The 10,015-nt window shown below is 39.2% G+C and overlaps 1 pseudogene; it reads right to left on the bottom strand.

Annotated features, from left to right (window-relative positions):
* The window catches only part of LOC105291434, a 103,285-nt pseudogene extending 94,216 nt beyond the window's left edge, over window positions 1-9,069 (bottom strand).
* Between the last annotated feature and the right edge of the window lie 946 nt (window positions 9,070-10,015).

Genomic DNA, 10,015 nt, shown 5'->3' with positions numbered 1-10,015 from the left:
TTTCTCTGTTTTGTTTTCTCTTTCTTCTGGTTCTGGTATATCTATTTTGTGTATGTTAGTTTTTGAAACCATCCCACAGTAATTAGATGCCTAGTTCTATTTTTTCATTCTTTTTTTTTTTTTTAATTTTTCTTTCAGTTTAAGAAATTTTTATTAACTTATCTTCAATCTCACTAATTCTTTCTTTGGCCACATCCAGTCTACTGATGAGCCTAATCTAGTCATTTTTCATTATGTTAGTATTTTTGACCCGCAGCTTTTCCTTTTAATTTTTTCTTAAAGTTTCATTTTTTCTGCTAACATCTTGCATGTTGTCTATATCTTTCATTAGAGCTCTTAACATATTGATTATAGTTATTTTAAATCCTTTACATCATAATTCCAACATTTATGTCATATCTGAGACTGGTTCTGATGTTTGCTTTGTGCCTTCAGACTGTGTTTTTCTCTGGCATTTTAGCATGTCTCATAGTTGTTTTGTTTCAAGCTAGATGTGCTCTCTCAAGTAATAGGAACTGAGGTCAAATAGGGCTTCAGCATGAGGTCTGTTAATCTAGTTCAGCTGTGTTTAATGTCTGTTGTAGCCCTCGGTGCCAGAGGCTTTACTCTATCGTTCCCGTTTTAGTCTTCCTTGCTGTTTGGGGGCTTTCCTCAGTGCTCCTCCTCAGAGAAAGCTGCATCTTGCAGTTCTTTCGGTTGTCATGCACTGTTTCACTGGAGCCCTGTAATGTGGTAAAATGCTGAGGAAGGGCCAAGTTCTAAAATCATGTGATTAAATCTTAGACTTTTAGTGGGCTATGTCTGTGGGCTAACACCTTCACAAGTGTTTTCTAATTTTTTCCCCCCTTAGGTAAGACAGGGAGGGTAGAAAAGCTGGAGTTGTGTAACTGCCTCTCAGATTCCTAGTGAGATGAGGGTCTGGACAGTCTTCTCTTGAGAAGTGGGCCTGTGTTAGTGAGGAGGCTCTTGAATTATTTCATAAGGTTTCTGTTTTCCTCCCCCTGCTAAAGACACCAAGAGATCTTTCCTGAGTCTTTACCACGAGAACCTGGTGAGACTCCCGAATTAAAGGTCACCAAGTGTAGCCCGCACGCACGCACTCGGTCACTCTCCCACCCTAAGACCGCAGTCCCAGGAATTTCTCGCTCTCATGCTCATCTATACTCAGCCTCCAGGACTTTGTCAAGTTACCATATCACTGTTCCTGCAGGTCTGTGGCTCCAGGGGCTTCTGTTCCAGGCAAGTAGATATCATACAAGATTCTCTGGATTCTCCTGTTTTTCCAGATTTCAAGGTGTAGGGTTTGCTCTGCAACCTCAGTTCTCTGTGAGGTTGAGAAAAAGTCATTCATTTTCGGTTAGATTTTTTCTTATATTAAGGGTGGGAGTGACAGTTTCTAAGCTTATTTCATGTCAAAGCTGAAACCAAAGGAGGCTTCCTATATATTTTGTTATCTAACCTTTAGTTTAAGGCTGTACTTATAGAATAATGTTAAAAAGAAGAAAAAAACCCACACAAAATACTTAGGTGTAGTTCTTTTCATTCACATTTGGGAGAGGCCTGAACTAAATCACAGTCACATTTTCTTCTTTGCTTCATGGAAACAACCTATAAGACGAATTATGAAAGGTGCTCTTAAACATTTACTCATTTCCCTTTTCCCTTTTTCACTATAATTTGTAGTCTCTGGTTCATGGGGGTTTGAACTTAGAAAATTGACATTTTACTAGACTTCTTTCTGGCGTTCATAGATGACAAAAGGCGGCTGAGAGGAAGTCAAAGCCGTCCGCTCTGATCGCCATTTATTCCTTCGGATTCTAATTCTCTCTCAAGAAAAGCCCTCTTTTGCCGTAGATGGCCCAATCATCTGCTCTGTCTGGAGTTTAGAGAATGCAATTTTCAATGGTTCTCTGCCAATTCCCCTTCATAGCGACTTTACCTTTCTGTTACTGCTATACATTTTTCTCTTAAATTTGGATAGAAAATTTTGAATAGTGAACTAGTGAAAGACAGTGTGTGCTGCTTCGTGAGCAAAGGCCATTATCATCACTCTCATAAGGAGATTTTCTTTGTGAAACGAAGTTCCCACTTTTTCACAAAAACCTCAATTTCCACACTAAAAAAAAGTCTAAAGAAATATCATCGCTAAGGGGAAAACTTCAGTCTGACATGGCTTTCTCTACGTGATATAGTGTCACTTAACGTTTCAACTCATTTTGGGTCTCGAATAAACAACATCCAGTCTTTCAATGTTCTGTCTCTTTGTTCAGCCTGAAGCAGACCTCTGATACCATGTGAGAGAATCTGAGTTACCGTGTACAAAATGAGTTGAAAGAAAATTGCTTATTGTAAAATGGGACAGGCTGTAATAAAGTTAATTTTATATACATATTGCTAAGAAACATGATGCTGAAGTGCTTATTATTATTCGAAATTCTTAGGAAATTCTATATCCTAAGAGGAAAAGGGCTCCCCCTTAAATAGCATGAAATATCATTCAGTGTCCATTAACTTTCTGAAGTTACCAAAAAATATTAAAAAAATGAAGGTTCCTGGAGTGCACCTCAACTCCATATTTTCAAACGCTAAACACTACATGGAGATTTTAGTGTATTGTCAGATTGGAGGAACTCGTTATGAAAAGGTTAAATAGGTTAAAGAAATTTAAAGGTGATGTAAAGGGAGAAGGGTAAATAAAAAAAATGACTAACGTTATGTTCGGATTTTTCATAAAGACATTTTCAAAGTAGATTATGTCTCTCTAGGGCAAAAGAATATAAAAGATAAATAAGGTGATATTAAGTAAAAGTAACTAGGCTCATGATTTACATAGGACTTTTCTTTCTCTTCATGATCTAAGGCTTCGTGCTATTACCACACGCATCTTCCCAGTGTTTCCACGAGGGGAATGGGGCGGCTCTATCCCCTGCTTACAGCTGGAGAAGCCAAATTCTCCCTACAGGTTTGCTTACTCATCCCTTGTTTTGGGTCTCCCAGTTAAGTTTGTTATAGCCCCATATTTCCTAATCACTGGTTTACAGGCAGCACCAACCTAAGATAAAGTTTTCAGAAGTCTTTGAAAAAAATAATTTGAGTTTTTGAGTTTTCATAAAGCCAAATTTATTTGGTTTGAAAGACTGACCTCTAAATGGCAATAATGTCCTTCTTGCTTTTCCAGTTCTAGGAAAAATGACTAATTTTTCTTATTTAATATAAAAAAAAAATTGGGTGCTCTAAATATTTTTATTTATTTACTGGTCCTAAAATTCCAATGACTATTTATTGGTCCTTAATCTCCAAATTGGAATATTAATACTGATGCCTCACAATCAGAGGTAACTAATGAAACACGTAGAAAAAACCCCGGACACATTAATATAGGTCATACTTTTCCTACTGATGTTTCTAAGGGCCTGGCTATTACTTATTGGGCTATTTTGCTGCTTCTGGCTACTGTATACTGGACATTTACCCTCTTCCATGCACTGGGTTAATTGCTGAACATGAATTATCCCATCTAATATGAACCACACCCTAGAAGGGAAATACAAAAATTATCCAAATTATCCTCAATTTACAGATAAGCAAACTAAGCCACATGGAATCTGGTTTTCCAAGGTTATACAGTTTTGAGTGGAGAAACAGTTCAAAAGCAAGCAACATTCAGAACATTCTATTGTCCCTACAATGTGCTTCTATCGTTTGACCTTTTATATGGGAAATATTCAGGAGGTAATATAATTATGAAACTGATTCAACTGGAAAATCAATTGGGTACATAACCTATTGGATATATTTTCTTGTTTTTATGGTTTTGTTAAGATAATAATAATAATAAACGCAAGTCAATATTTATTTGCTCTTCTAACTGTCAGGTGCTGTGATGAACATCACAAGTAGATTATCTGATTTAATTGTTAAGACCATGGGGTAGAAACCTTTATTATCATTAACAGATAAAGAAACAGGCTGCCAGAGAATAATACAACCAAGATCCTAGTTAATAAAATGAATGCATAACAGCTTGTCAACAAAATTCAGTACTATTTTCTCTTATCAGTGCAATTAGGTAATGTAGAGCATGAATCTTTGGGCATGTGAGTGGAATAAGAAAAGCAAATCAAATATATTCTTTTGAGAGAGAAGCTCGTTAACTTTTTAAAGTATCATTTGAATATTCCAAACTGGTTCTTCCTCATTTCTTCTTTTAGTTTTTGCTCTAAGGCCATCCTCAACTAGGATAAAAGCAGAGAGTCCTACTTTACCCACCAGTGCCATACAAAAGTATTCTCCTTGTTTATTTTCTTTTTTAATGATGAAAAAAAGACAAGAGTTAACCAAATTATGGATATTTTATATCAATTTCAACCCTGATTATGAACATGGCAGAAGACCCTCAATAATGCCCACATCCTGGTAGTTATGCCCTTGGGTAAACCCTCTTCTTGATAAAATAGCCCAATAAAGAACCTATGATTTGTCCCCAGATAAAAGAATGTGGCAAAAATGAAGAAATGTCACCTCCATGATTAGGTTATATCATATGGCAATGGCCATGAGACTCTGTCTTTCTTGCAGACATGCTAGAAGATCTTTCTTTCTCTGGCCTTGTCTATGCGTGGTTTTAAACTGCTAGATTTGTAATACTTTGTTAAGCAACAAAGGGAAAATAAAGTCTAGAGCATACACCCAATTTAAATAAAGTCTTCTGAAACTAAAAAATAAAATCGCATTGCTTATGATACTATAGATGTATTGTCCATGCCCCTACGTCATGTCAACCCCTTGATTTGTATACTAGTTCCAATCTTTCTCTTCTACTCAAGGACATTGCTTCAGTAATTGTCCTCTTTGCTGCATTATCATTTTATTCTCTCTGTTGGATCCTTGTCATCTGCTTACACAGAAAGCTGATAATGGCTCCCAAAGATATATCCATGTCCTAATCCTCAGAACCCGTGAATGTTACCTTATTGGAAAAAGAGTCTTTGCAGATATGATTAAGTTAAAATTTTTGAGATAGAGAGATTACCCTGGATTATCCAGGTAGACCCTAAATCCAATCACATATATCCTTATAAGATAGAGGAAGAGGGAGACTTAAGATACACAGAGAAGGGGCGAGGCACTGTGGCCATGATGGCAGAGATTGGAGTGATGTGGCTACAAGACGAGGAATGCCGGCAGGCCCCAGAGCTGGAAAAGGCAAGGGAGGATCCTCTCTTGAGCCTCTGGAAGGAGTACGGTCTTGTTGACATCTTGATTTTGAACTTCTGGCCTTCAGACTGTGAGAGAATAAATTTATTTTGTTCTTAGCCACCCAGTTTATGGTGATTGGTTACAGCAATCACAAGAGACTAACACAGCTTACAAACTTACTGTTATTTCTCTCATCTTAAAACAAAACAAAACAAAATAAAATCTTTTAACTCTATTTTCCCCACTGCCTACTACTTTTTCCTTTATAGCAAAATTCCTCAGGACAGTTGTCCATACTTACAGTTTCCAATTTGGCTTCTCTCATTCTCTCCTGAATCCATACCAATCAGGATTTTCCTTTTTTTATGCTACTGTTCCTAAATGCAATGTCAATCATCCCGACCACTCAGGGACAGTGGACACAACGGATTATTCTCTTCCTTGAAATAGAGTCTTTGTTTGGGTCCTAGGATACGGCCCAGGCCTGGTGCTCCTGTTCACTCTTTCTTGGTCTTTTGTCCTGGCTCCACTTCTTTTTAAGGCCAGAGTTCACCAGGGCCCCTCTCTCTTCTCACTTATTCCCTCTGAGATCTCGTCTAATCTCATGGCTTAAATACCAGTTTTCAATGACTCCCAAATTTATGTCCATCACTCTCCCTTGCCTCCTGCACTTGTATATTCAACTGCTGACCCAACCTGTCTATTCAGATGGCTCACCGGCATCTCAAAAGCTGACCTTGTCCAGAGCTGATCTCTTGATTTTTCTCCCAGTCTTGTTTCTTATTTAATTCTATTACCAGCTGACAAGGAGAAACCTCAGTCCTCCTCTTGTGTTTTCCCTTTGCTCTCACACTGCTACCATACCCATGATGCTTCTGAAATCTGATGGGTTTTCCCCTACCAAGCCATTCTATGCGACACCACTGGGTGTCCTACAATTTAATTCAATTCTGACATTGTCTCCTTCGAGACAGCATCAGATCCCGCAGGTTAAAGAATCAGTCCCACAACACTGCCCCAGCCCCACTTCAGTTGTCACCTGTGTTCTTTTGATCTGAGGGGCTATAAATTGAAAGTTCCCACAACCTCCACCTCTGGTTCGATTAATTTGCTCGAATAACTCCTAGAACTCAGGGGAACACATACTTATGCTTACCAGTTTATTAAAGGATATGATAAAGAATAAAGAATTTAGATGAACATCCAGGTGGAAGAGATGTGTAGGGCAAGGCATGTGAAAAGGGGTGTGGAGCCCCCACTTCCTCTCCAGGCCGGCCACTCTCCCGGCTCCTCCGTGTGTTTTCCGCCAACTTACCTGCTAACACGTAGGGCCGTGCCACCTCTATTTTTCACCTGGGAGCTCTCCAAACCCCATACTTTGGGGATTTTATGGAAGCTTCCTCATGAGAGCATAATCGATCATTAACTCAATTTTCAGCCCCTCTCCTCTCTGGAGAGAATGGAGATGGGGCTGTAAATTTCAAGGTTCTAATCATGTTTTGGTCTTCCTGGTGACCAGCCCCCATCCAGGGAGCACTCCCAAAGTCACCTTATTAGAACAAGAAACACCGTTATTACCCAGGAAATTTACAAGAGTTTTAGGAACCTTGGATCAGGAACCAGGATCAACAATCAAATAGAACAAAAGATGTTCCTAGTGCTCTTATCACTTAGAAAATTATGAGGATTTCAGGAGCTCTGTGCCAAAAACTGGGGGCAGATATATATACGTATATATTCTATTCTCTCACGCAAGCCTTGCAGTTGCTTCCCTCGACATCTTTGGAGTCCTCTTTACCTCCTCCCCTTCACGTTTCATATTCAACCATCAACCAATCCTGTCCGCTCTCCCTTCAAAATGCACTTAGAATCCAATAATTTCCCCTCAGACTTCCTTGCTAACGTGTAGGGCCCCGTGACCTGAGTTTTCCACTTCTGTCATTGCTATCACTTCTTCAGTGGTCTCCCTGCTTCTACCCCGTCCCCCTCCACGACATTCACAACTCGCACCCAGAGTAGAGCTGTCATACCCTAAGTCAGGTCATGTCCTGCTCCTGCTCACTGTGCTCCAGTGATTCCCATCTCACTTTAGCTTTCCATGACCCAAGTAATCTGCCTGACTTCGTCTCCTGTCATCTGCCTGTCTCTCTCTATGAGTCCCCACTGCAGTGCCTTCTAGCGGGACCGTGTACGTTCCTCCCTCACCTCCACTTCCTTCTTTCTAGAAGACTCTTCACCCTGATATCTTCACGGCTCGCTCTCTCATTCCTTCAGGTCTTCACTCAAATGTCACCTACTCAATGAGGCTTTTCCTGACTATTCCGTTTGAAATCCTAACTCCCCTCCTAACACCTCCAAGAAGCTTATCACTATCTGATATGCTTACACACTACTTATTTCTTATCTAATACCTCACTAGAATGTAAGCTCCCTGGGGACTAGAAATTAATTTTTACTAGTGCAATGCCTGGAGCATAAAAGCATTCCTCACATGCCTGTTAAATAAATAAGTATGAACATGCTGCATAGAATATTATAAATAGCGCAAAAGCTTGGGCAAAATAAATTCACTGTGAATAGACAAATTAAGAACAGCCATTACGAAGCCAACAGAATTAAGATATAATTATCATGTAAACAATAATATATATATAAAATAAATTGGGTTTACATTTTATATAAAGACCTGTTTGCCTCCCCCGTGATTTAAAGCCCTCCCAGATATCATTTCATGTGTCTTTAGAATGTCTCTAGGAGGTGGCCTAAGGAATTTATTTTTATTTCCTTTGTCAGAGCTCCTTGAAATGCTATCTATATCATTCAGATTGTAGCCTGGATGTTCCCTTTCGTTTTTGTGATGAAGACAAGGCCAGTTGGCTCTTCCTAAATTGAAAAGTAGCCTCCCAGGGGACAAGGTGATCTTTATAACTTCTTGAACAGACACATTGATTCCTGTCTAAGCATTTCGGGATGGTTTTCCTCTGCTGGAGGTCCCATAGCCCAGCTCTGCATGGCATAATCTGGCTGCCCTCTCCACCGGAAATACCTCTGTTCACAGAAACTAGCTTCAGTTTCAGTTTAACAAAGGCCAGAGTCAGACTGAAACAGTACAGTCAATGGTATCGGAATAAATATTTTGAGAGTAATACGTATTGCTTGATTCTCTTGAACGCAGAAGGATAAAAATAGAATTGACCCTTGAATAACATGGGTTTGAACTGTATAGATCCACTTACACCTGGATTTTTTTTTTTTTGAGTAAACAGATTTTAAGCTCCTTAAGGGCAAGAAGTATACCCAATGCATGTTTGTCTCCCTTGCCAAACATAAAACAAACATTAAATGTGTGTTTTCAGTGAAGAATGAGTGTGAGCCTTGGTGAGGAGAATAGGGAGGGTGAGGATGAAGTTTTGGGGGGGCGGAAGAGTATGGAGGGAACAAACTTGAGAAGTGATACAGATGTCCAGGCACATCAGCTGGCCTGCGTTTTACCAGCTGAACTGGTGCTGGCGAGATTCGACCTGATGAAAGTCCATTGCCATTTATGAGTGAAGAAGATGTCAGTTCCAGAGAAGCTGATTGTGTCTCTTGCCAGTGGTGCAGGCACCATGATTGACCTTTGGTGTCCTTGCAGGAGAAGGCGGTGGAGGAAACGAGAAGTTCTAGTTTCCTTGCCATTGGGATTGTTTCCAGCATTTCGGGGAACTCTGGGCCCCGCTGAGCTCCAGGATAAGCTTTATTCCGGGAACCATGACCTTGTATTTTCATGATTACTAAAGGCATCTTTTCTCTACGCAGGTAAGAATGGAGTGTAGCCTTGGTCAGAGTGGCCTGAAGTGTGAGATAATGCCACCCGTACTTCAAGTTCATCTGTAGAAACGTAGATAAGAGGGAACAAATCATACAGAGTATGATCAACACTAGTGTTGAAGAAGTTTAGAGATGTATATTCCAAAGTCACAAATAGCACTCGAGTCCACTTTGCTATGTTTACTTCTTGTCTTTTGTAAATTTAAAGTCCACTAGTTGAAGGCTTCAGATGACATTGTCTTTTTCATTTAATTTTTACTTCAGTTTCTGATAAAAACAACTACATTTGATTAAGCACCCACTCTGGGCCAAGTCCTTTACTTGGTATATTCTTATGCTAACCGTTGGAGGGAAGAGCATTGCTCCCAAGCTCAAGATGAAGGAACTGAGGAGGAAAGATTGAGTGGCTTGACACAGTATGCCACAGAGCTGGGTGTAGAGAATGGGCAGGTGTATGTGCCCTTTCACCTGGAAAGACTTAACAGCTACCACCCAGTTATTAAAGGTTCAGACTGTCCTTATGTTTTCACATGTATGTATTTATTGTCTTTTGTATTTCTCATTAGTATTTTTTAAATCTACAAATGTTGCTATTCCTGTGCCACTATTTATAGCTATTTATCGACCTTTCTCACCCTTATTCATGTAATATACTATATCAATAAATTTCAGGGATGCAAGTAATAATCTCACTTAAGTCACTACTCTACAATCAGAACTGATCATCTAACTAAAACTGGAATGGATTTTTTAAAAAAGGTTTAGCAGACAAAAATTCTTGAAATGGAAATGTAGATTCCATTACTTTGCTTTACCTGACAAAGTGATTTATTTTCCAGTACTGGTTTATTTAGTCTGATAACATTTTGAGAAGAATAATGATCCTAAAGAAAATGGAAGCTTTGGTTTTTGTATTTATGATTCTTTTAGGGTATTCCCTGTGTATACTTAAAATTGTTCTGTAAGAAAACCGAAAGAGTAGTTGAACATTTTCAATAAGTATGAA

Source organism: Pteropus vampyrus, unplaced genomic scaffold (assembly GCF_000151845.1).
Source record: "Pteropus vampyrus isolate Shadow unplaced genomic scaffold, Pvam_2.0 Scaffold45, whole genome shotgun sequence".
NCBI lineage: Eukaryota > Metazoa > Chordata > Mammalia > Chiroptera > Pteropodidae > Pteropus > Pteropus vampyrus.
Note: the sequence above shows the minus strand (reverse complement) of the source record. Positions and strands in the feature narration are given on the sequence as shown.